Raw genomic sequence first — 27,273 nt, 5'->3', positions numbered from 1 at the left:
CTAATTGTCCTTGAGAAGGTGATGGTGAGCTGCCTTCTTGAACCGCTGAAGTCCATGTGGTGCAGGTACACCCACAGTGCTGTTAGGGAGGGAGTTCCAGGATTTTGTTCCAGTGACAGTGAAGGAATGGTGATATATTTCCAAGTCAGGATAGTAGGTGAGTTGGAGGGGAACTTGCTGGTGGCGGTGTTCCCATGCGTCTGCTGCTCTTGTCATTCTAGGTGGTAATGGTTGCAAGTTTGCAAGGTTGTACTGAAGGAGCCTTGGTGAGCTGTCAAAGGGCACCTTGTATATAGTACACACTGCTGCCAGTGTGCATCGGTAATGGAGGGAGTGAATGTTTAAGGTGGTGGTTGGGGTGCCAATCAAGCGGGCTGCTTTGTCCTGGATCATGTCAAGCTTCTTAAGTGTTGTTGGAGTCACACTCCACATAGAAAAATGAAAAGTATTTTGTGCTTCATAGATGGTGGACAAGTTTTGGGGAGATGGGAAATGAGTTACTCTCCTCAGCATTCCCAGCATCTGACCTGCTTTTGTGGTAACAGTACTTATATGGCTGGTCCAGTTCAGTTTCTGGTCAATGGTAACCTCCAGGACATTGATAGTGAGGGCAGCAATGGTAATGCTGTTGAATGTCAAGGGGAGATGGTTGAATTCTCTCTTATTGGAGATGGTCATTGCCTGGCACTTGTGTGGCACAAATGTTATTTGCCAATTATCAGCCAAGCCTGGATATTGTCCAGGTCTTGCTGCATGGGGATATGGGCAGCATCTGGGGAGTCGTGAATGGCAGTGAACACTGTGCAATTGTTGAACATCCCACTTCAGACCTTATGATGGAGGGTAGGTCATTGATGAAACATCTGAAGATGGTTGGACCTAGGATACTACCCTGAGGAACTTCTGCAGTGATGTAAGGGACCTGAGGGTCTATATGAATACATAGGGTATGGCTGAGGTGCTAAATGAGCACTTTGCATCAGTCATTAACAAGGAAGAAGATGCTGTTAAAGTCATAGTGACAGGGGAAGTAGTTAAGGCACTGGATGGGCTAACAATGATGAAGAGGAGCCATTAGAAAGGCTGGTTAAACTTAAAGTTGGTAAGTCACCAGGACTGGATGAGATGCACACTGAGGGAAGTTTTCTGTAGAAATTGCAGAAGCACTTTGCTATAATCTTCCAATCCTCCTTACGTATGGAGGTTGTGCCAGAGGACTGGAGAATTGTAAATGTGAAACCCTTGTTTGCAAAAGGATAAGCCCGGCAACTACAGGCCAGAAAATTTAAGCTCAGTGGTGGGAAAACTTTCAGGAATGATAATTCAGAACAAAATTAACTGTCACTTGGACAAATATAGATTAATTAGGGAAAGCCAGCATGGATTTCCTCAGATAAATTGTGTTTAACTAACTTGATTTGAGTTTTTTGATGAGGTAACCGAAAAGGTTGGTGATTATGTGATGTATATGGACTTCCAAAAGTCATTTGTTAAAGTGCCACATAACAGATTTGTCTGCAAGTAAGCTAAAGCCCATGAAATAAAGGAGGGGAAGGTGGTGGTGAGCTGCCTTCTTGAACCACTGCAGTCCATGTGGTGTAGGTACACCTACAGTGCTGTTAGGAAGGAAATTCCAGGATTTTGACCCAGTGACTGTGAAGGGACGTTGATATATTTCCAAGTCAGGATGGTGAGTGACTTGGAGGTGAACTTCCAGGTGGTGGCGTTCCCATCTCTCTGCTGTCCTTGTCCTTCTAGATAGTAGTGGTCATGGGTTTGAAAGGTGTTGTCTAAGGAGTCTTGGTGGATTCCTGCAGTGTATCTTGTGGATGGTACACACTTCTACTACTGTGCATTGGTGATAGAGGGAGTGAATCTTTGTGGATGTCATGCCAATCAAGCGGGTTGCTTTGTCCTGGGCAGTGTCAAGCTTCTTTAGTGTTGTGGGAGCTGCACTCATCTTGGCAAGTTGGGGGTATTCCATCACACTCCTGACTTGTGCCTTGTAGGTTGTGGACAGGCTTTGGGGAGTCAGGAGGTGAGGTACTCATCGCAGGATTCTTAGCCTCTGACTTGCTCTTGTAGCCACAGTATTTATATGGCTAGCCCAGTTCAGTTTCTGGTCAATGGTAATCCTTAGGATATTGATAGTGGGGGATTCAGTGATGGTAATGCCTTCACTGAATACAGTTCAGTTCCCCAGGGGTCATTACTAGGACTGTTTGAGTTTTGAAATGCAATAATACCACATGCCCTATCTGGCTTGCTGTAGTCATGTGACCTCTGCCATGCAGGAAGCTCTGTAAGCTGCCATCTTACAATCAGTTCAATAAAGACCTCTAAGTGAAAAGACACTGAGAAAGTATTTGAACACAAAACATGGTGTCAGGAATTGGAAATAGAGTTTTGAAATCTTGGAGATTCTGCAGAGAAGACACAGCTCAGAAAGGCACACACAAATGTTCAAATCTGTCAAAAGCTACTGAAAAAGGACAAGGAAAAGCAGACACAAACCAGAGGCTGCAAGTAAAATACTGGGTAAGTTAAATGGTAGTAAACTTCCCACTCACAGCTCCAGTTGAAATGAAAGACAATATATGGAAGAATTGGCAGTTTTTCTACTTGCAATGGCAAAACTACGAGCTTTCAACAAAGTTAATTAACAAGCCAGAACCAATATGAGTAGCCACACTTCTAACACTGCTGGGAATGGACTGCTACAAATTGTATACCACCCTAAGTCTAACTGAAGAACAAAGAAAACAGATGGCAGAGATTTTTAAAGCCTTGAACAAATGCTTTGAACTCCAAATGAACGTAACTTATGAATGCTATGTATGCAACACTAAAGCTCAAGGGGGAAAAGAACCCTTTGGACAGCATGTGACTGCAGTAACACAGATGGCAAAATCATGTGAACTCGGACAGCTAAAAGATGATCTGATTAAAGATAAAATTCTCTCAGGCATATAGGACTCCTCAGTTAGAGAGAGTCTACAGAAAGAAGAGAAACTTAAGCTCTTGAAAGCAATAGATGTGTGTAGAAATGTGGAGCTTGTAAAACATCAGCTAGAGGATATGTATGGCAGAGCAGACCAGGAGATACATTATTCTGAGCGACATCCCAGGCTGAAAGAGCAAAGAAATTGCAGACAAAGGGCAGAATACAAATACTGCTGAGGATATCATACAAAGGAAAAGAAAGATTGCCTAGAGTGGGGAAAGCAGTGTTTTAACTGCAAGAAGCAGAATCATTTCACACAATTGTTTGCGGAGAAAAAGAGCAAAACAAGCTGATACAGATGGTCACTGGAGAGATATCAGCAGAAGAGTCTGAAGAAGAGCTGTACATGATACAACAGGCTGGTTTTGTTAAGTCTATAAGAGGTAAATTGTTTGTGACTGTTACAATGATGACCACAGAAGGAGAATATCAAGTGATCAAGAAGCATCATGCAACATAATGACCTTCATGGACCAGTGCAAAGTGGCACAACATGACGATCCAAAAGTGAAACCCTTTAATGTAAGGTTGAGGCCATATGATGGCAAATTAGTCTGAGAGCCCAATGCAATGACAAGATGAAAGATCTAGAGTTCTAGATCATAAATAGAATGCAACAGCCACTCATCACAGTGGAGGCAAGTTTAAAGCTTGGCCTGGTAACCCTACACGTGCTGACAGAGACTCAACATGAAGCAGCAGCTCTACATGATCAGGAAGTCATCAACCCAGCAGCGATATTGAATCTGACAGATCAATGCCTTGTTCAAATCAAGCAAACTACCTAACACAGTGCAAGCCCACAGGAAGTAGCGATGAAAGGATGGCCTGACAGCATCAAGGACACATCTATGGTCACAAGAGCATATTGGACCTACCGAGATGAATTGACACTCCAAACTGGCATCTTGTAAAAAGGAAATGGAATGATCACCCCTAAAGAGATCAGAGGAGAGATGCTGAAGTTCATCCTTGCAAGTCATCAAGGAAGTGAATTGAGGCTGAGAAAGGCAAAAGAAGGATTCCATTGGCCAAATATGAGCAATGAAATTAAAGACCACATAGGCTGGTGCGGTGCTTGTAATGAGTACCAAGCTAAACAAACCAGAGAGCCACTGATGATGCATGACATCCCAGAGAGACCATGAATGAATCTGTGAGAAGACCTTTTCACTATAGCTGGATCTGATTATCTTGTCACTGTAAACTACTATTCTGACTACTGGGAGTTAGAACAGTTGACTTCAATGACAACAGGAGAAATAATAGAATGACTGAAAACACGTTTCAGTCATTACGGTATTCCAGACATTGTGATGAGTGACAATGGCCCTCAGTTCACAAGTGAAGGATTCATCTGTTTCACAAAGGATTGGAAAATTTAACACTACACATCATCTCTATATTATCCCTAGTCGAATGGAAAGGCTGAGGCGACAGTGAAAATTGTCAAAGGAATCATCAACTAGCACAGTTGTATGCAGGGCAATCCTCGAGAGGAGAAATACATCAGCTGAAGGCATGGTAAGTCGTCCAGTCCAAAAACTGTTACACCTCACACAAACTACTCTTCCAAGAGCAAAAGAGCTACTAACACCAGAAGCAGTAACAAGCTTGAGTGAAAAAAATCAAGCTGGAATAGCAAGAAGCCAAATTTAATTTTGACAAGACTGCCAAGCGCCATTGCCAGGGCTGAGCATTGGAGAGCCCATCAGATTAAAAACTTTCCATGGTCTCAACAGGAAATGGCCCATGTGGAAACTTGAGACATGCATAGAGAAATTTTCACTTTAATCGTATACGGTTGGAAGTGAACGCCCAAATATATCGGTGCAAATGCAGGCATATCCAAACAACTAGCGAAGCTGTTCCTTCACATCAGTTGTGTGGCCAGGAGGATAGGATCTCACCAGCTGTACAGAGTACAGATTGACCATCACTCCCAGAGGTCCAATTGTCCCCAACCAATGGAAGTGGAACAACAACAGTTACCATGGCAACAAGTGCCACGGGAACACCACTCTCCAGACAAGGGACATCACCCAGATGAAGAACAAATGACAATGCATATCGTTAAGAGACCTGGATAATTTAAAGACTATGTATGAAATGCAGGTGCAGAGACTGACTAGTAGAACAAGCAATTGTCAATGCATGAGAACAATGGGTGTATAGTGGGTAACTTGGGCAACTCACAGTTGCACATGATTGTGCTTGCAAATGTGTCTTCTGTTTGCTAAGAAAAGGAAGATGTTTGGATCTTTTGGTCATTATGAAAAGGGGATGTTTGGGTTTTGAAATGCAATAGTACTACATGTCCTATCTGGCTTGCTTTAGTCATGTGACCTCTGCCATGGTGGAAGGTCTGTAAGCTGCCATCTTACAATCAGTTCAATAAAAGCCTCTATTTATTTATTTGAGAGAGCACAGAAAAAGCACTGTTGTCTTGAACTTGAAACAGGAGATGGCGTTTCTTAATCTATATTAATGACCTAGAGCTGGGTGTATAGGGCATGTTCAAAATTTACTGATGGCACAGAACTTAGAAGTATTGTGTATTTAGAGGAGATAGTGATAGACTTCGAGAAGACATATACAGGCTGGTGGAATGAGCAGGAATGTGGCAGGTGAAATTTAATGCAGAGAAGTGTGAAGTGATACATTTGGTAGGAAGAATGAAGAGAGACAATATAAATTAAATGATGCAACTCTAAAAGGAGTGCAGGAGCAGAGGGACCTGGGGGTATATAGGCACAAATAGTGGAAGCTGGCAGACCAGATTGAGAAAGTGGTTGATAAGGGGTATGGGATATTAGGCTTTATGAATAAGGGCCTAGAGTACAAAAGCAAGGAAGTTATAGTGCAACTTTATAAAACACAGGCCTCAACTAGAGCATTGTATTCAATTCTGGGCACCACATTTTAGGGAAAGTTTGAAGGCTTTAGAGAAGGTGCAGAAAAGATTTACGAGAATGGGTCCAGAGGGATTTACGAGAGTGATGAGGGAGTTCATTTATGTGGAGATATTGGAGAAGCTGGGGCTGTTCCCCTTAGGAAATAGAAGGTTGAGAGGAGATTTGATAGAGGTGTTCAAAACCATGAGGGGTCCTTACGGAGTAAATAGAGAGACATCTTTCCCATTGACAGAAAGGTCTAGAATGAAAAGGACACTGACTTCTGGTGATTGGCAAAAGAGCCAACAATGACAAGGGGAGAAGCTTTTTTAAGCAACAAGTGGTAAGGATCTGCAATGTACTGCCTAACAGTTAATAGAGGCAGATTCTATCTTGGCTTTAAAAGGGAATTGAATAATTATCTGAAGACAAAATAAAGCACAGCAACAGGAAAAAGGCAGGAAAATGGGACTAACTGAGATGTTCTTGCAGAGATTTAGACAGATGTGATGGGCTGAATGGCTTCCTTCTGTTCTGTTAGCATTCTCTAACTCTATGATCCAGATATCCAGCAGTAGGTCATGTCCTGATGGTACAAAGGGATCAATTTCGTAGCATCTGCTTGTGCAGCGGTTCTGACGTAGCAGATCACAGAAAGCATTGGGCTTCTGCCCAAATTCCGATACCAACTAATTTCTAACAACACTGACATTTGTTGGAAGCAAATTCTGCTGATTTACCTTTACTGCTAAATAAGTAATAATTTGAATTCAATTAATAAAATCTGGAATTGAAAGCTAGTCTCAGTAATGTTGACCATGAAACTGTCAACTGTTGTAAAAAAAAACCTATCTGGTTCATTAATGTCCTTTAGGAAAGGAAATCTGCCATCCTCACCTGGTCTGGCCTGACCTATGGTAATGTGGTTGACTCTTAACTTCCCTCTGAAATAGCCTAGTGAGCTATTTAAGGGCAATTAGGGATGGACAATAAATGCTGGCCTTGCTAGTGATGCCCATATCCCATGAAAGAATGCTGTGTATGCATAGGCAAAGGCAAATAATTTTCAGAGACACGTGATAGCAATTAGAGAAATACAACCAAAGGGGCTGCAAACTAATAGAAAGCAGCTGTTACCTTTTGCCTACAAGTAAGTTGTTAACACACCATGTCCTTGACCCAGATGTCAAACAATCCAGGACACTGTATCCATCAAAATGACCTTGGACATTGTCCACTCAAAAACTCAACTGTAGCACCTAAAACTTCAAACACACTGTACTTTTTAGATTTACATTTCTATACCCCATGACAAGATCAGTGTTTGTGAGTGTCATGTCAATTGTACACTGGTTGCACTGATGTGTAATACTTTTAAATAAAATTATGCTAATATTATCAAACAAAATGGAATGTTTTTTTTTTGGTGCAATGTAACTGTAATCTTCCACTAACGCTGAAGGCCTTTAATTCTATCATTGTGTAAGGTAATGCTCACACTGATGGGTTTACAGCGTAAGGTTGGTTTGCAGGTGCTGGAATTGTTTTCCACATTTCCACCACCTAAACTCAATTCAAGCAACTCAAATACCTGTGTATTTTTTTATTTATTCTTTCATGGGATATGGGCATCGCCATCAAGGCCAGCATTTATTGTCCATCCCTAATTGCCCTTAAATAGCTCGCTAGGCTATTTCAGAGGGAAGTTAAGAGTCAACCACATTACCATAGGTCAGGCCAGACCTGGTAAGGATGGCAGATTTCCTTTCCTAAAGGACATTAATGAACCAGATAGGTTTTTTTTTACAACAGTTGACAGTTTCATGGTCAACATTACTGAGACTAGCTTTCAATTCCAGATTTTATTAATTGAATTCAAATTTCACCAATTGCCGTGGTGGGATTTGAACCTGTGTCCCCAAAGCATTAGTCTGGGCCTCTGGATTACTAGTCCGGTAGCAAAGTCTTAAAGTAAAATTTTAGTGATGGATCACTGAATGTTGTAATGACAGCTGTGAAGCCAGTAATTGTCCACATGAGAATAGAAAAGAATTCAAGAATAAAGATTGTGTTGATGTGGGACCGTATCCGATATACCAGCTAACCGAGCGCTATTATTGTAATGCTATTATTTCTGGCCGGCAAGCGATAACTGATAGTGTCATTATATTCCATAACATTTAGTATGTGGCACCAGCATGGCAATGCTAATCTACCTTTACTACAATGGACAATGTTTGTGGGATTCAGTAATATCTTTATATTGCCAATGCAAGTACTTGATTTGCTGTAAGTCACTTTGGGACATCCTGAGGTCATGAAAGGTCGTATATAAAGGCAAAATGTTCTTTTTTGGGTGGAGCTGGCATCCTATGACTATGATATGGACAAGCTAGACTGGGCAGCTTAGGAAACGAAGCAACTTCCAGGATGACATTAAAAGCTAGCCACCCCTAGATGATATGGAGGGAATGGCAAAGCAGGAGGAGTTGGGGCTGAGTCGACGTTTGTACTAAAATGCTCAGCTTGTGCAACATTTCCAATAACTGGAACATTAACTTGGGCAGGGAAAGTAATAGCACAACATCAAAGGATACGTATGGTATGTTCTGCCTAGAATGCAGCAGGGATTTGCTGAACCCATTTACTGAAAAGGAGAAGTCTGAAGCCAGGCTCTTCCCATTAACCATCCACAGGACAGCAAGCTGTGTGTGACCGCCACTCATTCCGGGGACAATACAAAGACACTCATGCTGGAGGGTCATAGTTCTCATGTAGAACAGCGCTATACAGAATGACTCAAGGAGTGAGGGTCAGAAAGAAAAAGTGTTATTGACACCAAAAAGTCAAACTGATGTGTCAAGGTTCAGCGTAGTCATTGGCCAAGCTTTCAGATCCAGTAAGCCTGCTCAGAAATGGATGGTACAGGTATCAATAAAGAACACCAGCAAGACCTGAAGGAGGTCTCCATTATCAGAGTAAATTTGCAGAATCATTAATGGATAGTTATGTACACTGCAGTCTGCCATGGAACATGTGACAGCACAGCTGACCAGTGAGGAATATCTCTTATAAATGCAAAAACTGCTGGCATAGGGTTAAACTCCGTTAGGAAGCAGTCATGGCTGACTTCCTGTCTCCTCTGGAATGATATGAGTATCAACAAGAGTGGCAGCTGGAAGGACTTTGTCTTAGTGCCGGCATGCACACAGTATCCCAGCTACTGACAGATGGCATCCAAGCGGGTAATCCAGTGGATCATTTCAAGTCTCTGCATAAATGACAGTGGGTATATATTCCCTCCTGCTGGTGCTTAATGCCAAAGACAATATCAGAGACAGAGATATCTGTGAAATCTATGTGATAGACAGTAAACTGATTGATGGCAGACGGTTGACTGTTATTACAAATATGAAGTTTACAAGATTGTTATCTTTTGGGACTGTGTCTTTAATTTAGGGTAAGATGGAAGAATGAAGGGTGTCATGTGACCTGCTCTGAATTCTGCCGATACAATGCCAGGGTATGTTGGTTATTAAACATTTTAGCAGGAACCATTTGTTTTACTGGGAAGAATGTGCAAGATATTTACACCTGTAAATAATGACCCATGCAGCCATGCCGACAATGGATAGGCTGTTAGTCCCCAAGTCCCTGGGAGGTGTTTGGAATGTGAAGTTTTGTAAATGGTTATATTTTAAACAGTCTCTTTAATTCCAAGATAGAATGGAATTGGGGATCTAGACAGGGTAACTAGTTAGCATTCCTGACTGGATATAAGGCCCTTGTGATTCCTGTTGCTATGGAGATTGGCTTTGAGAGGGGACAGGTCCATAGGAAACTGTTGTTGGATTGTTTCAGTCGATCACTGGAAGTTTGAATTCCTTTTTAAAAGTTAACGGTCTCTACAGGGATTGTAACACTGTGGCCTGGTAATAAACAATGGTAATAAATCTTGAGGTCATTTAACTGCCACAAGTACTACTGTGCTACTATCGGTTTGCTTCAAGCAGACCGCACACATTAACAATTCCCTCTCAGCTCAGCTGGAGCTGCCTGAGATGCTGATTCTTGGTGAAATTCAGGAAGATGTGGCTGGTTGGTTGTCACTGCTTGGGACATGCTGAATCCTTTCTGTCTTCCTTTACAATCTCTGACTTGTGACCTTCCAACCCCTCATCTAAATAACCCTGTATAAGATACCATACGCGGCACCCATGCTGGCAGTCAGGTATAACAATGACTACATGGGGAACCAGCATAAGCAGTTAGTATCCTGGAGCCCACCACCAAATATAAAAGCTTTACACTGACACTGATTTAATCGGATTGTGAAAGGTGATTGTTCATGGATGACAGAATCACAGACCCATGAAAGATTAAACTTGTACTTGATATCCTCACAGTAATTATTTCACAAACTTAATCTTGACTGAGGGACATCATCATTCATCCGTGTGATGGCACATACACACACATCGTAACAAAACCCTTCCGCACAATCAAATACTCACTACTGTGCTTTCCAAAAACATTAAAAAATGCATGCGACTCCAATGAAGTAATCTCAGTTCAGGATTTAGATGATATTAAATGTCTCACACTGTTTACAAATGGTTTAATGAGATTATTCCTTCTAATCTTTATTTATTTCCTCTCTAAATACTTAAATGCTGCAATCTTCAGAAATAGTCTTTACAGACAAATGCTAGCAGTATCACCATGTAACCTTATAATTAGTTTATTCATGACTCTATGCAAAGTCTTGTACAATTTAAACCAGACAAATAAAACTGATACACATACTCTTACTGCTATTTTTTAACATTGCACAATAAAATAATGTGCCACTACATGTGATGTAAATTGGAGTTCTTGTCTTTACTTGGACAAATAGTTCCAATGTGTAGATATGCAACGTTTCCTGCAGACTGGTCAATTATCCATTGCCTGGCCTTCCCTATCTCTGTAATCTCCTCCAGTCCTCCAAAATTTTGACCAATTTGCATTCTGTGAACTCTGGTCTCTTGTGCATCCCTTACTTCCTTCAACCCACCATTAGCGGCTGTGCCTTCAGCTGCCTGGGTACAAGCTGTGGAATTCCATCCCCATAAATCAATATCTCTGGAATTGCCTCCCCACATCTGTACCTCCCTTACCTCTCTCTCCTCTTTCATGATGCTCCATCACTGTCACTGGGTCAAAATTCTGGAATTCCCTAACAGCACTGTGAGTGTACCTACACCACATGGATTGTAGCAGTTAAAGAAGGCAGCTCACCACCACCTGCTCAAGGGCAATTAGGGATGGGCAATAAATGCTGGCCTAGCCAATTGCACCCACATCCCATGAATAAATAATAAATAAAACCTGACCTCTTTGTCCAAAGATTTTGTCACCTCTCCTAATATCTTCTTCAGTGGCTCAGTGTCAAGAATTTTTATATCATGCTCCTGTGTAGTCCCTTGGGATGCTTCACTTCTTTGGTGTGCGATATAAATGTGAGCTATTGTTAATTTTATTTATACAAGGAATTTATTATCTCTGATGTCCAGCAGTCCTGATCTGAGCCACTCAGATACACCATGGGGTGACAGCTGGATAAAAATTCAACTCACCACTGACTGAGTTAGGCCTGAAAATTAGGCAGCTGGCAGTTGAAAGCCATGGAAATGGATTGGGGTCATCTCGGTCATGCTTTTGACACTTAAGACCCACTCAGCGTAATGATCAGACAGGGCCTGTAAATAAATGAGCAGACAGCCTGTCTGAAAAAGAATGTCACAATGCTTAAATATGCAAATCAGGGCCTTGTGCCAGCTGCCAGATTACAACTGCAAAGTTTCGGTGTGAGTGGGTGCTGCACAACCTGTTTGTTTTTACCCAGCAGCAAAGGGGACAAGGCCTCAAAAGGTCAAGTGAAAAGTTACTTTTTGCTGAGCCAGTAGGAGACAGGAGTGTCCCTGGCTCCAGGGAAAATCTGTGGCCTGCAGCTGTCCTGGGTCCCCTCCACTCCCTCACTTACCATTGAACCTACCTCCCTGGACTGTCCATTTAAGTGTGGGCGAGTTGCACCAAGGTATCCGTTTGGCACCTGCAGTTCATCAGCACCAATTAAATAAACCCCAAACCCAAATTTGGATCAGGCCACATGGGCGACCGGAACAGCCGTGGTGCCACAAATTGTTGTGCCCATTGTGGGTGGAACTCAACTCTCTTTCCCCCCCCCCCCACTCCCCACCCACCCATTATGTCTCACAACCCAGAAGCCTGCAAGGCCCAGTCGTGTTCTTTGGTCCCCACAACATTAACTTCCTTTGGCGCTGAGATTTTAATGGCAAGAAACAGCCAAAGGTGCATCAGCAAAATGTAATGTGAGAAAAATCGACACTGAAATAGAGGAAACAATTATGAGGGGCGACTAAAAGCTCAGTCAAAGTATGTGTTAAGAAGGGTCTTAACAAAAGAGAGAGAGGTGGAGAGGCAGAAAGCTTTAGGAGGGAATTTCAAAGTGTAGGGCCTGGATAGCTGGAGGTCTGGGTTGCCAATAGTTGGGGTGAAGGGATACACATGCCCAGAGCTGGAAGAATGAAGAGTTCGCAGAGAACTCCAGAGCCATGTTGCCAGGAGGTGATTTATTTCTTTGTGGCAATTTTAATTGCTTATTTGATTAATGTTTCAATCGTGCGAGTTTAGTGGGTAAAGATGGAAACAAGCAGGCAAGTGAAGGGGTAATGGGGCATGATTGAGGATGTTATGTCTCAACAGAGGATGGACAAGCAGAGTTAGACTGAGGAGTAGTTCTTAAAAGAGGGTTAGAGGGAAGACAGACAAACACTAGATGCTAGTTACAAGTCAATGAGATGCTTGCAGCTAGTTACAGACACTTTGTACTCAGAGAGCTGAAGGGAGGCTCTTGGAAGGACACGTGCACTGTTAGAGAGAGGCTCATAGCAAGATAATTAACTTCACAATGCATGGACAGATGATATATGACAGGGTCCAAAGGTTTGCCAGAATAAAAACTGCTGAAGTAATACATGAACCTGAAGGTCTGATTTTCTGAGAGTTTATTTTTCCATAAATCACTGGGTCCCATCACGCCGCTTGCTCCTGTTATCTTACAGTTGTTCAGTTCCAAGAATTCATTTCTTTGAAAAATTAATGAGCATAAAATTTATTTTTCTGGAACTTTAACTCACAAAACTTCCACACATCCTGTGTGGTCACATGGCAATCGGCAGGCGGTCTTTTGGTGCAGCCGTAGCATTCCTAACTCTGGGCCAGAAGTGCCAGGTTCAAGTCCCAGGCCAGGACTTACTGGCCACGGGAGGAACTTTCATGACCCAGTTCAACAGGCTGATCGGTTTGGCAACCCTTCCAGCACCTCCACACTATTCTCCAGAAGGGCAGAAAAAAGCGTGTGTGGAGGTGCACTCAAAAGTAAATGGCATTTGGTGAGTTCACTGTTTAGCAGGTTGGCTGCTTGTGCATTGTGGAGCAGGAAGAAATCACCAGGGAACAAGTTTAGTGGAAGAGATGGGACTTGGAGACTAAGGATTTGCTAGAAAGGCTGCAGTGATAGACTGATGGAAGAATGGATGCAAAGGAAACAGGTCACCGCTAACAAGAGTGTGGGAGGGACTGAAAGAGAGAAAAGGAGAGAGAAGAGAGGTGTTTGATATGCAGAGTAGAATGTTGGAGTCCATTAGCAGGTATGATGTTTAAGATGCTGTTGTCAGTGGATGTGTCCATGTATCAAGTGGTACGTTGTCCCAATTCTAGGAGTCAAACAGTCCCTTCACTAGTGATTATTATTTGGGGTTTTGAAAATATAATCTTACTAAGTGTACTACATAGCTTGCCATGGTCATGTGACTCTGCCATGAGACAAGCTGACAGTAGGCTGCCATTTCTACCTTGCTTAATGAAGCCTTTCACAGAGACAGACACCACTGAAATGCTGCAGACCTTATACGTGAAACATGGTGCCAGGAAGTGAAGGAAAAGTAGATTTCATACAGTTTTCCAAACATTGTGATGAGTGACAATGGTCCTCAGTTCACAAGTGAAGGATTCAGCCGATTCACAAAGGATTGGGAAATTCAGCACTACACATCGTCTCCGCACCATCCCCAGTCGAATGGAAAGGCTGAGGTGGCAGTAAAAATCGCCAAAGGACTCGTTAAGAAATTAAGCAAATCTAGTACAAGACAATCCTTGAGTGTAGAAACACACCAATGAAGGCATGGGAAGTAGCCCTGTCCAGAGACTGATGTCACGCCACATGCAAACAACTCATCCAGTAGCAAAATAGCTACTGAAGCCAGAAGTCATAACAGGCAGTGAAAAGATCAAGGTGAAATGACAGCCAAATTCCAGTTTGACAAGACTGCTAAAACATTACTAGAGCTGAGCACTGGAGAGTCAGTCAGGGTACAAACCTTCAATGCTCTCAACAGGAGTCAGCCCACGTGTAAACTTGCAACTTCTGTAGAGAAATCGTTACCTGGATCTCACATAGTGAAAGTGAATGACCAAATATACCGGCGCAACTGCAGGCACATCCAAACAACTAGTGAAGCTGTTCCTTCACAGCAATCAAATGGTTAGAGAGAAAGGATCTCACTAGCTGTACTGAGTACAGCACTACCATCAATTCCCAAAGCCCACGAGTCCCCATCAACCACAATGGAGCAACAATAGTCACAAGGCAACAGGAACGACATTCTCCAGACAAGGAACATCATCCAGAAGAACAGCCAATGTCAACATGCACAGATTCCATTAAGAGACCTGCACAGTTTAAGGACTATGTGTGCAATGCATGTTGTGAGAAATGGCTGGGTTTTTAAAACATTTTTATGTGCGTGTGTGTGGGTTGTATGTGTGTGTGTGTGTGTGTGTATCAATGTGTGTGTGTGTGTGTGTGTGTATGCATGTGCAAGTGCATGATTTAATTAAGCTAGGCAGAAATTAATAGGTTGTCTGGGGGTTGATAATATGAAAAGAATAGAGGTGTTGGGTTTGAGGTACAAGTGAATAGGTTAGATGGAGTATTTGCATTTTTAGATAAGTGCAGATTTTATTTGTATATCAAAGGGGAGTCAGAAGTAAAACAAAACATGTTTGCATCTTGCATGAATTCCATAGGTAAATAGATTGGGGGGTGGCAGTATTATTTTACATTGACTTGAAAGCAAAGACAAGATGGAAACTTGAAAGATCTTATATTTGGAAGGATTTGAGTTTCAAAGAGGTGTGAAAACAATGGAACCTGAGATGAAAGAAAAAAAAGTATTTTAGAGTTACTGTGGTCTGTAGCTGTTTGAGTGGTAGCTGTTGAACTGGAGCTATGAGATGTAACAGCTGGAACCATAGTTGCAGCTGTGGCTGATAGAGGATGCAGTTTGAATTAACTATACATTTGAGCTAGAAAAGTCTTGGGCTGCAAAAAACTGGTTTATTCTGAAGTTTGGATTTTCACAGCAGAGTGGAAGAGAGTTACAGGTCATGTGATATGCCTTTATTGAGGCTACAGCAGTTTGCCTTGTGTAATATTACTGGGCATTAAAAAGTTAGACATCTATGAGGGAGTGTTGCCAGGAAGGTATTCACTTGTGGGTTTGACCAAGTCTTTTTTGGGGGAATGTTTTGTAAGACTAAGTTTAACTGTGTACCTGTCATCCTGTGTGCTTAAATTTTCTTTTATTCTTGTTAATAAAACTTTTACTTTTAATTTTTAAAATCCCAAAAGTGTTACTAGACTTCCTACTGCAGAGATCAGTATGTCCCCGTCCCATTTTCAGATTACAAGCAAAGGTATGGCCCATAAGCCAAGTTTCCTTCTGGGATTTGGTTTGCGCAGCAATGAACATTGTCAATGATCATAACAATGTGCAGTGACTGTCTATTAGAACAAACAGTTGTTAATGCATGAGAACAGTGGGTGTATGGTGGGTAACGTGGGCACTCACAGTCACACAGGATCGTGCATGCATAGGTGTTTTTGTTCACTAGGAAAAAGGGAATGTTTGTACCTTTTATTCGATATGAAAAAGGGGATGTTTGGGGTTCAGAAAATGCAATCTTTATTGAGTGTACTACCTAGCTTGCTATAGTCATGTGACTCTGCCATGAAGCATGCTGATTGTAGGTTGCCATTTCTACCTAGTTCAATAAAGCCTCTCACAGAGACGGACACTACTGAAGTGCTGCAGTCCTTATACATGAAACAATTATTATTTATAGTTTTACCAAGGGGCCTCTTGTTAGTCCCTCACAAACATAGCACTATACTATGTAACAGTGCGGCCATAAACAACAAACTGCTAAATCTGATCCAGAGTCTCTAATGGTATCACATTATAGGCTTGAGATATAGCAGTGTCTGAGATTTGAGTCTATTCAGCATGTCTGAACTGGTACTCAGTCAGTTTTCACAGTGATTGTTCAGATCGCTGCTCTGGTATGTGTGCTCTGCCCAAAGGCAGAGCCTTGGCTCACTGTCTGCTGATGCTACATCCTGAGCCGTTATTTTTACTTGGCAGTTTTTGTCAGTGGTTGTGTGCTATTGCCAGAGGTGAGGAGGCAGCCCTCAAGTCTATCTCAGCTGGAACGGAAACCAAACCTGTGGTGTTGGCATTATTGAGGCATAAGACATAGGAGCAGAAATTAGGCCATTCAGCCCATCGAGTTTGCTCTGCCATTCAATCATGGCTGATAAGTTTCTCAAACCCATTGTCCCGCCTTCTCCCCATAAGCTTTGGTCCTCTTACCAATCAAGAACCTATCTATCTCAGTCTTAAATACACTCAATGACCTGGCCTCCACAGCCTTCTGTGGCAATGAATTCCATAGATTCACCACTCTCTGGCTAAAGAAGTTTCTCCTCATCTCTGTTCTAAAAGGTCTTCCCTTTACTCTGAGGCTGTGCCCTCGGGTCCTAGTCTCTCCTACTAATGGAAACATCTTCCCCACATCCACTCTATCCAGGCCTTTCAGTATTCTGTAAGTTTCAATCAGGTCCCCCCTCATCCTTCTAAACTCCATCGAGTATAGACCCAGAGTCCTCAAACGTTCTTCATATGTTAAGCCTTTCATTCCTGGGATTGTTCTCGTGGACCTCCTCTGGACCCTCTCCAGGGCCAGCACATCCTTCCTGAAATATGGGGCCCAAAATTGCTCACAATATTCTAAGTGTGATCTGACCAGAGCCTTATAAAGCCTCAGCAGCACATCCCTGCTTCTATATTCCAGTCCTCTTGAAATAAATGCCAACATTGCATTTGCCTTCCTAACTACCGACTCAACCTGCAAGTTAACCTTAAGAGAATCCTGGACTAGGAATCCCACGTCCCTTTGCACTCCAGGTTTCTGAATTCTCTCCCCATTTAGAAAATAGTCTATGCCTCTATTCTTCATACCAAAGTGCATGACCTCACATTTCCCCACGTTGTATTCCATCTGCCACTTCTTTGCCCATTCTCCTAACCCGTCCAAATCCTTCTGCAGCCTCTGTGCCTCCTCAATACTACCTGTCCCTCCACCTATCTTTGTAACATCTGCAAACTTAGCCAGGATACCCTCAGTTCCTTCATCTAGATCATTAATGTATAAAGTGAAAAGTTGTGGTCCCAACACTGACCCCTGCAGAACTCCACTAGTCACCGACTGCCATCCTGAGAAGGACCCCCTTATCCCCACTCTCTGCCTCCTTTCAGACAGCCAATCTTCTATCCATGCTAGGACCTTGGCTCTAACACCATGGGCTCTTATCTTACTGAGCAGCCTCCTGTGCGGCACCTTGTCAAAGGCCTTCTGGAAGTCCAAGTAGATAACATCCATTGGCTCTCCTTTGTCTAACCTACTTGTTACCTCCTCAAAGAATTCTAACAGATTTGTCAGGCATGACCTCCCATTGTTGAAACCATGCTGACTTTGCCCTATTTTATGCACTTCCAAGTATTCTGAAATCTCATCCTTAATAATGGACTCTAAAATCTTACCAACGACTGAGGTCAGACTAATCGGCTGTAATTTCCCGTCTTTTGCCTCAATCCCTTCTTTAACAGGGGGGTTACATTAGTGATTTTCCAGTTCTCTGGGACCCTCCCTGACTCCAGTGATTCCTGAAAGATCACCACTAACGCCTCCACTATCTCTTCAGCTATCTCCTTCAGAACCCTGGGGTGTAATCCATCTGGCCCAGGTGATTTATCCACCTTCAGACCTTTCAGTTTTCATAGCACCTTCTCCTCGGTAATGGCCACCATACTCACCTCTGCCCCCCGACTCTTTTGAAATTTGGATGTTACTCATCTCTTCCAGCGTGAATACTGATGCAAAGTACCTATTCAGTTCCTCCACCATTTCTTAGTTCCCCACTACTACTTCTCCAGCGTCATTTTCCAGCTGCCCAATGTCCACTTTTGCCTCTCTCTTACCCTTTATATATCTAAAAAAACTCTTAAATCTTCTTTTATATTACTGGCTAGTTTACCCTCATATTTAATCTTCTCCCTCCTTATTTCTTTTTTAGTTGTCCTCTGTTGGTCTTTGTAGGCTTCCCAATCCCCTGGTTTCCCACTGTTCTTCGCCACATTGTATACTTTCTCTTTAGCTTTTATGCTGTCCCTGACTTCCCTTGTCAGCCCTGGTTGCCTCGTCCTCCCTTTAGTCTGCTTCTTCTTCCTAGGGATGAATTTTTGCTGTGTCTCCCAAATTACTCCCTGAAACTCCTGCCATTGCTGTTCCACTGTCTTTCCTGCTAGGCTCATCTCCCAGTCAATTCTGGCCAGCTCCTCCCTCATGCCTCTGTAGTTGCCTTTATTCAACTGTAATACCGTTACATCTGATTCCAGCTTTTTTCGCTCAAATTGCAGGGTAAATTCTATCATATTATGGTCACTTCCTCCTAAGGGCTCCTTCACCTTAAGCTCCCTTATCAAATCTGCCTCATTACACATCACTAAATCTAGAATTGCCTGTTCCCTAGTGGCTCCACCACAAGCTGCTCCAAAAAGCATCTCGTAGACATTCCACAAATTCCTTTTCTTGGGATCCACTGCCAACCTGATTTTCCCAGTCTACCTGCATATTGAAATCCCCCATGATCACTGTAACCTTGCCTTTCTTACACGCCTTTTCTATTTCCTGGTGTATCTTGTGCCCCACATCCTGACTACTGTTCGGAGGCCTGTACATAACTCCCAATATGGTTTTCTTTACCTTTGCAGTTCCTCAACTCTATCCACACAGATTCTACATCATCTGACCCTACGTCGTTTCTTGCTATCGATTTAACTTCATTTCTTACTAACAAAGCAACCTCACCCCCTCTGCCAACCTGCCTATCTTTTCGATAGGATGTATATCCTTGGATATTTAGCTCCCAGTCCTGATCCCCTTGCAGCCATGTCTCTGTGATGCCCACCACATTATACCTGCCAATTTCAATCTGCGCCACAAGCTCATTTACCTTATTTCGTATACTGCGTGCATTCAGATACAACACCTTCTGTCCTGTTTTTCCCGTCCCTTTTCTCATTGTGGTCCCTTTATCTGATGTGCTTGAAGATTCCTAGCCCTTTCCAAACACTCTGTCCTATTTTGTGTTCTGGAGACTTTAATAGCTTCTCCTGGGCTCTCCTTTCTTTTCAGTTTTTTCAGAATTTTCCATTGAGTTGAATCCGCGCCCCCCATACACTAACCTGCTGCTTTGTTTCCCATTAGACATACTTCTTGGAGTTTTACACTTCCCTCCCCCCCCACTTTCTAATTTAAAGTCCTGTTGACCACCCTTTTCACTAGAACATTGGTCCCAGATCGGTTGAGGTGGAGACCGTCCCAATGGTACAGATCCCTCCTGTTCCAATACTGATGCCAGTGCCCCACGAAATGGAACCCCTCTTTCCAGCACCACTCCTTTAGCCACGTGTTTACTTCCCTTATTCTTGCATCCCTATGCCAATTTGCACCTGGCTTGGGTAGTAATCCAGAGATTATAACTCTTGAGGACCTGTTCTTTAATTTAGTTCTTAATTCCTGATAATCCCCAAACAGGTCCTCTTTCCCAGTCTTACCCGTGTTATTTGTCCTGACGTGGACCACAACAACTGGATCCTCCCCCTCCAATATCCTTTCAAGCCGGTCAGAGATGTCCCTCACCCTGGCACCGGGCAGTCAACATACCACGTGGGATTCTCGATCCTGCTTACAAAGGATGCTATTGATTCCCCTAATTATAGAATCCCCTACAACTACCACTTGTCTTTTTGCTCCCCCCTCTTGAATATTCTGAACCACATGCTAGCCACCTAGCCCATTGAGCTAAATGGCACCCATATCTCTGTGATGTCAATAGGAAACTCATGCCTGAAAAAGATAACTTGAATCCCACTCCTTACTGTTCTGTTGATTGGGAGTAGGATCCTGGAGGACTCATAGAGGAATCAATGGTTGGTTCTCTTGGAGAACTACACAAGATAGTTGATGGCTGGTCTTCTTGCTTTCTTTGATGAAGGAAAGAGTTAACACCCATGATGTGATAACCAAAACCAAATGAGGAGAGAAAAAAAAAATATAAAGCAGATGAAAGATATTACAGTAAGAAATATTTCATTGCTTAAGTGAAAAAATAGAAGCAAACAAGGGTTTGGTTATTCCCCCCAGTCCAGATAAATGAGTAATATCTATAAATAGAAATTGTGGAAAGTGGATCTGGCTACCTTTGGGAGCACCAGCACCAACTCCGTGTGCATCTCACCATAATCACAGCACTCCCTGATGGTGTGGCTGCCTCAATGTGCAGTTTGTGTCTGAGACATGCAATTATCCGTCCTAAAATTCACTTCTGACTTTCTTCAGCTTTTTAAAAAAAATGAGAGATGTTGCTTATTTTGCAACATTTTGTTGGCTTTTCTGCCTGAACATGTAATTTAACAACCTGATAAACATTTTGCATTTGCTGTGCCAAAGAGAGGTGAATAAACCCCTTGACTCCTCTGTATTGACAAGACTGTCCAAATAATGTCGGATAGCTGCATGTGTCGAATCCGGTTGACTGGCTCTTCATGGATTCAGGAGATCACTTAAACAAAACAGATTTAAGAGTGAAAATGAAATAAACTGTCTGTTCAATAGAGTGTCATGTATTATATTGTTTCATTTCCACACTTAAAAACGTTAAGGACTTGATGACTAAGGAAGGTGCATTTATGACACAGCTAAAGAGGTTGATTATCAACTGCAAATCCTTCCAGCAGGTGGTAAGAGCAGGAGAGATTCCTGGTCAGTGATGCAATGGAAAGAAAGTTGGAGACTCTACCATTATTGTTCTAGGCTATGATGTGCATGTAAAAGCCACAGCAACTCAGACACCCTGAGTGATGTGTGACACTCAATATGTTCTGACCAAAGTGTCAAGATAAAATGATATGGCCTCAATTCTCTCACATTGACCCTAATTTGTTATATCTGCTCTGTCATTTAGGTTGGCAATTTTATAATGTACAATATTTCCCCCCTGTATTTCAGAGGAGATGGAGTGTATTATATTTCACTTAATTCTATTATTAGGAAACACTTTATTCCTGAAACCTCACATTCCTGAGTGAATGGCTACTTTCACATCACCAGTCCTTTCCTCTAGGCAGCTGATTGTGATGGCAGAAATGAAACCATCATAAATCAAAGGGGATTCTTCTAAGAAAAGAGGAAAGACGATAAGGGAATGTGCACATGGATTAGAAATATAAATGGCAAATTCTAGTTTTGTACATGCTGTAATTTTATTCCTATTTGTGTAGGTGGCGCAGAGTTGAAGCACCTGGTTTCAGTTCGTGAGATCTAAAAACATGGATATTTGTATATCTCACAAGAAACGTTGACCTGGGTAACCCTAGTAAGTGCTGCCTTGCTAGGCTGGAGACTGTAATCCCTGAATGAGACTCTTAGACAATGGGTGATCATGTATGTCTGCAACATCCATTGCCGTTATAACACTAAGGTTTCACACACACCCCAAACATAAAGGGGTGCGTTTTCCAAATCTGTGTGCTCATATTTTCCTGCCTAGAGGAAAGGACTGGTGATGTGAAAGTAGCCATTCACTCAGGAATGTGAGGTTTCAGGTATAAAGTGTTTCCTGATAATGGAATATGTAAAATATGATACACTCCATCTCCACTGAAATACAGGGGGTTTGCTAAGCCATATGCAGATCATTAGTCATTAATGGCACCACGTTAATCCACTGTGGATTCTGCTCAAATTGCAGAAAGAAATTTGAAACATCTGTAACAAATGTTTTGCAATTTGTATTTTATTTCAAAATGTGTGCCTTGAATTCAGTACTAATAAGTCCACTGAGACTTAGAGGTTTTTTACAAAACCAAATTAAACATTTATTGATAAAAGTAAAATACTGCAGATGCTGGAAATCTAGAACAAAAACAAAAATACCTGGAAAAACTCAGCAGGTCTGACAACATCTGCGGTCTCGAAACGTTAACTATGTCCCTCTCCGCAGATGCTGTTAGACCTGCTGAGTTTTTCCAGATACTTTTGTTTTTGTTAAACATTTATTGATATGTATTATCAGTTGGTAGACAACTCCGCTAAAAGTGTGAGTTGAATTTTTGAACAGCTGTGGAGATGGGATCAGAGGCACCAAGGCTAGTGATTTCCAGCCATCAGCTGGTGTGCAAGTCTCCTGCCATATATCCCCATCTGGGCCATTTTCCTTCTAGCAGGATTGTGGGCAGGGCGGGGCATATCCTATTAAGCCAATTAAAGAGCCTACTAATGCCAATGTCCTCATGTCAACTGGAATTTTCCAGCAGCCCGCACTCTGAGGCTGAAACGTGGCCAAGGGATGGAGAAGGCCACCTAGTGGCAGACTGGGGTGAGAAGGCCAGCACTCCATCCTGCTAGGAGCCAACCCCTGCACCCGCTATGGCCATTGGGCCACATCTGTAGTCGCTGTTTGTCCAGTGGTTTGGGGGAGATGGTGGAGTTGCCCCTGCATGATCATGGCCTGGCAGCTGTGGCCTTTTTTATTTTGTAAACCTCTTAAAATCATTTCAGAAGGCGTCTCCATCTTGAGGCACCTTCTCTTTCTCCTACCTGCATTGGCAGCTCCACCTCTGACTATGGGGCTGCTGCTCTCTCAGTGTTGGAGAGACTCCTATTGGTACCTCCCCCCAACCCCAGCCTTGATTGGACGACAAGCACGTACTCTGACCACTAATTGGTCAGCTCGTCAAAAATCGCATTGAGCATTAGGCATCATGACGAGGGGTGTGGTCTCGGATATTTATCTGACGAAAATTCAGCCCTGCGCAGCTGGGAAATTGGTCCTTTGGTGTTTGTTGTGCGAGGGGTTTATTGTGAAGGGCCATGAAGTATTTGTCTACGCTAAAGGCACTAAATAAATGCAAAATGTTTGCTGTTTATGTGCCGATGTAACGTGGAGTTTGTGTGTGAGAATGGAGGCTTGAAGCTGTTCTTCAGCAACCCACAGTGAGTTCTTTCCATTGCTTCACATGAGAAAACACAGGAACCCCACTTGTCATCTCACCTTGGTGGTGTAATTGAGGCACGAAGGGAACTGTGGTTGCAAACCCTGAACTCACCAGACAAGCTGCAGCACAGTCATCTCACAAGGCTGAGGTTTAAAATGGGTTTGCAAACATGGATGTTCTTTATCCAAGGCTGGTAAAGGTTCAAAGAACCTGTTATCTGCCCCCTCTCAGCACTGATAACCACAAACATTCCTGCCAAGAATTTGCTGCACATCTTAACAGCCGTTTACTGCTTCCCCCAATGCCGCTTGGCAGAATTATGATTAAATCTTGAGAAGACCACCTAGGCTGAAAAGAGCTTGAAAAAAACTGCAGCCCTCCTTTTGCACAGATTGCTAGACAGAGTTGCAGGACCCTATAATTGGACAAACCTGTTCTAAATATGGGATCGTGAGACTGAATTTATACCTGACGACTGCTTATAGATATAAAAACAAAAAACTGCGGATGCTGCTTATAGATCTCTGATTTAGATGAAAAATGCAGGGTTTTAGATCAGATCTCGGGCGAATCTATCCTTAAATTGAGCCACCCATTTGGATTAACACCTGAATTCACTTTACAGCCCATTATTTAGTGAAGTCCATTTATTCATTGGGGACAATGCTGCTGTGCACTTGGCTTGAACTCCTCCATAGTTAGTGTGTGCAGAGCTCTGATTTTTTTGTTTTGTAAACCAAGTGGCGTGATGGTAGCATCAGTAAATATTTTCCATATCACAGGTTACTAACCTGTTCAGTGCTTGGAGGGAGGCCAGTTATTAAGGTCTCCGACAACAACGCCTGACTTTTATGCAAAGTGCCCAAAGCCCAATGAAAATCTAATTCAAGCTGGTTGTTGCTTAACCATTGTTGGCTCATTGGCATCTTGTTTACTCTGATGTTGATGACTTTACTCTGACCCTGATTCCAATTGTGACGGCTAAGCTTTTAAATATGAAATATCTGCTCAAAATAGTTTGTCACTCAGATAGTCCATCAGCAGATACTGGCAGCAAAGAATATTCCCGAACCAGTTTAAAACACCAGAGAGAAAACACCCAGCGTACTGCCTAGACTTCAAGCCAGGGTCTCATGAGGGGAGCTGATGCCGCTTGTTTGTCATGGGCAACTGTGTTAAATCTGACCATACACTTAAGAGCACACCCTCCTCTTCTTAATTGCGAGTGAGATTTACTAAATATTATAATGGGGTGGAATTGTCCCAGATTTGCACCGTGTGGTAGCAGGTGGGTAGAACGATGTTTTACTCACTGGCCACGATGGAGGGTTTTCACGCTGTTTCGTCCCAAACTCGCTACGTTATTTCTGCATTCCCGGGAAACATGCCACTTCCATGGCGGCTGGGGTCCGATTCGCCTGCCACAACATCACCTCAACACTTCATCACGACAGGCAGCACACTTAAAGTACAACCGCGCTCACTGCTTCCAACCCAGGGCTGCAGCAAAGATGACATGCAGCCCTCGAGCACCCTTTGGACACTGTGCAGGCCTGCTGTGATGCCCTCTACCCCCGCTCTGGCTGCAGGATGGGCAGCAACATTACCACTACAGCTTGGTAGGCGATGGCAGTGGTGATCAGTGCCAATGGTCATCCGATGCAGATAGAGAATGAATGATCTCATCCATGTAGCCAGGGTATGGCAACCATCTCATCACTCCAAACTCACACACTCACAAGCCCATCACACATTCATTGGCATCTCACTCACTGCCAGCTCAAGGGACATCACCACCCATTCTCACACAATTACCCTCCCATGTCCATCTGGCCTCATTTTCTCTGGAGACTACCTCCTCAGCCCTCACCATCATGAGGTGCTTGCATAGATCAACATCTGCCCCCCATACACACCCTGGGTTAACCTCCTTCCCCAGTACAGCTCTCGTCCTGCAGCCTCTTCCCTTGCCTGAGGCCACTTTTCCCCCTTCCCCAAGACCTTGCCCTGCAGCCATTGAAAAGCCACCCACATATGGCTGATCTGGTGGGTAGAGACCCACTGTGAGCCTCCCTAAAAGTGATGTGGTGCTGTCTGTGAAGCCTGGCGCTGATGACTTCGAGTGCTGACTGAAGCAAGGCAGGAAACAAACGTTGAAGTCCCGAGCGAAGTGCAGCCCGCCAAGTGCACGCTGTTTATGTGCTGTTGTGAAACATGTCAGCGTGCTTTCCCGCTGACATGGACGGACGATCTAGCGGAGAGGGACAATTCCGGTGGGCAGGCCTAATAATGAAATGCTGATGTATTACAATGAGGAGGTTCCCGATGCCCCAGTGGTGGGGAACGCAGTCTGCCGTTGGCGTGGACAATGACGAACTGGTTTCACACCATCCTGAAACCGATCGTGCCATATTGTCCGCTCACGCCATCGAGCTTGCCCAACGCTGGCAGGCATGGCAAATCCCGGCTATGGTCTTCTCAGGAATTCAGATTTCCCTAATTAATGCTGAACTATAATTGGCGGCTTATTGTTTGAAAATTAGGCCAAGAGGGAAGCACCCTGAGCTTCCTTCAGATCATGTGGCCTTAGTGTAGGCATGACCAGAGACTCAATCCCAGTCTCAGTCTCATCCATGTCCTTTGATAGGGTAATAAAAATCTAGTTTCTTTCAAGTCTTCAAAGATACCCGCATAGATATTCAGCTGCATATTGCATCTTTTATAGATGATAAGTTGCCTGCTAAATATCCAATGTGTTGGCAAAAAGTGCACACTTAACACAAACCAGCCACATTGGGTATTGGCCAAAAAAATGGGCATGCAGTGCCCGCTTCTGAATAGGGCAAGATTTCCCTGTAGGACCTTGCTATCAGGCTCAAGTGGGGTTCAGAAGCCTGAGCTGTGTGGGCAACAGTCACTGGCTGTGATTTTCCCCAAACTGGCCAATTCGTGGTGAGAGGGCGGGCTCGCTATCCAATTACAGATGGCGGGCAAGCTTTCGATGCTGCTGGGCCAATCAGAGGCTCAGCAGCAGCAACATGCTGCCTTTTCAAGTAAATGGGGCAGAGAGGGCCCCAAGATGGAGGCGCTTTCTCTCCAACTTCTTTAAATTTTTAAAATAAAAAAACTGACCTTAGCAGCGGCCCCCACTGTGGGGGTGGGAACCCCTCCACAGAGTGGCCTGTAACTGTAGCTGAAACCAGGCAGGCAGGGAGGGCCACCTGAAATAATTTCTCCTCATTTCAGTCCTAAATGATCGGCATTTATCCTGAGACTGTGCCCCTGTGTTTTAGATTCCCTGACCAGTGGAAACAAGTCTACCTTGTCAAGCTCCTTCAGAGTTTTATATGTTTCAATGAGATCTCCTCTCAGAGAGTACAGGCCAAATTCACTCATACTCTCATCCCAGGGACCAATTTAGTGAACCTTTGCTGTACCACCTCCAATGCAAGCATATCCTTCCTTAAATATGGAGACCAGAACTGCACACAGTACTCCAGGCGTGGTCTCACCAAACCCCTGTACAAATGAAGCAAGACTTCTTTATTCCTATACTCCAATCCTCTTGCAATAAAATCTCCACCATGAGGAAGATAAAAGAAACGGAGGAGGAGGATAAAAAGAAGAAAGCAGCAACAACCGAGAGAAATGTGCCAAAGTATCCCACAGAAACATAGTCAATGGACATCAAGACCAACGGCCAGTTTGGAGAGTTGGTCAAGAGTTTAGCCGAGGAGGTGGGCTTTAACAGAAATCGCAAAGGACGAGAATGGGATGGAGAAGCGAAGAGATTTAGTGATGGAATTCCAGAGCTTGGGGCCACCAGTGGTCTGGTGAATAGGGAGAGGGG

General features: G+C 43.3%; 1 protein-coding gene across 1 annotated transcript in view; it reads right to left on the bottom strand.

The window, feature by feature from the left end:
• lipca (lipase, hepatic a) overlaps positions 1–27,273 on the bottom strand; it is an 84,168-nt gene that overhangs the window by 29,053 nt on the left and 27,842 nt on the right. The gene's annotated exons all lie outside the window — the stretch shown is intronic.

Source organism: Carcharodon carcharias, chromosome 26 (assembly GCF_017639515.1).
Source record: "Carcharodon carcharias isolate sCarCar2 chromosome 26, sCarCar2.pri, whole genome shotgun sequence".
In the NCBI taxonomy this organism is placed as follows: Eukaryota; Metazoa; Chordata; class Chondrichthyes; order Lamniformes; family Lamnidae; genus Carcharodon; species Carcharodon carcharias.
This window is presented reverse-complemented; position numbering and strand designations above follow the sequence as displayed.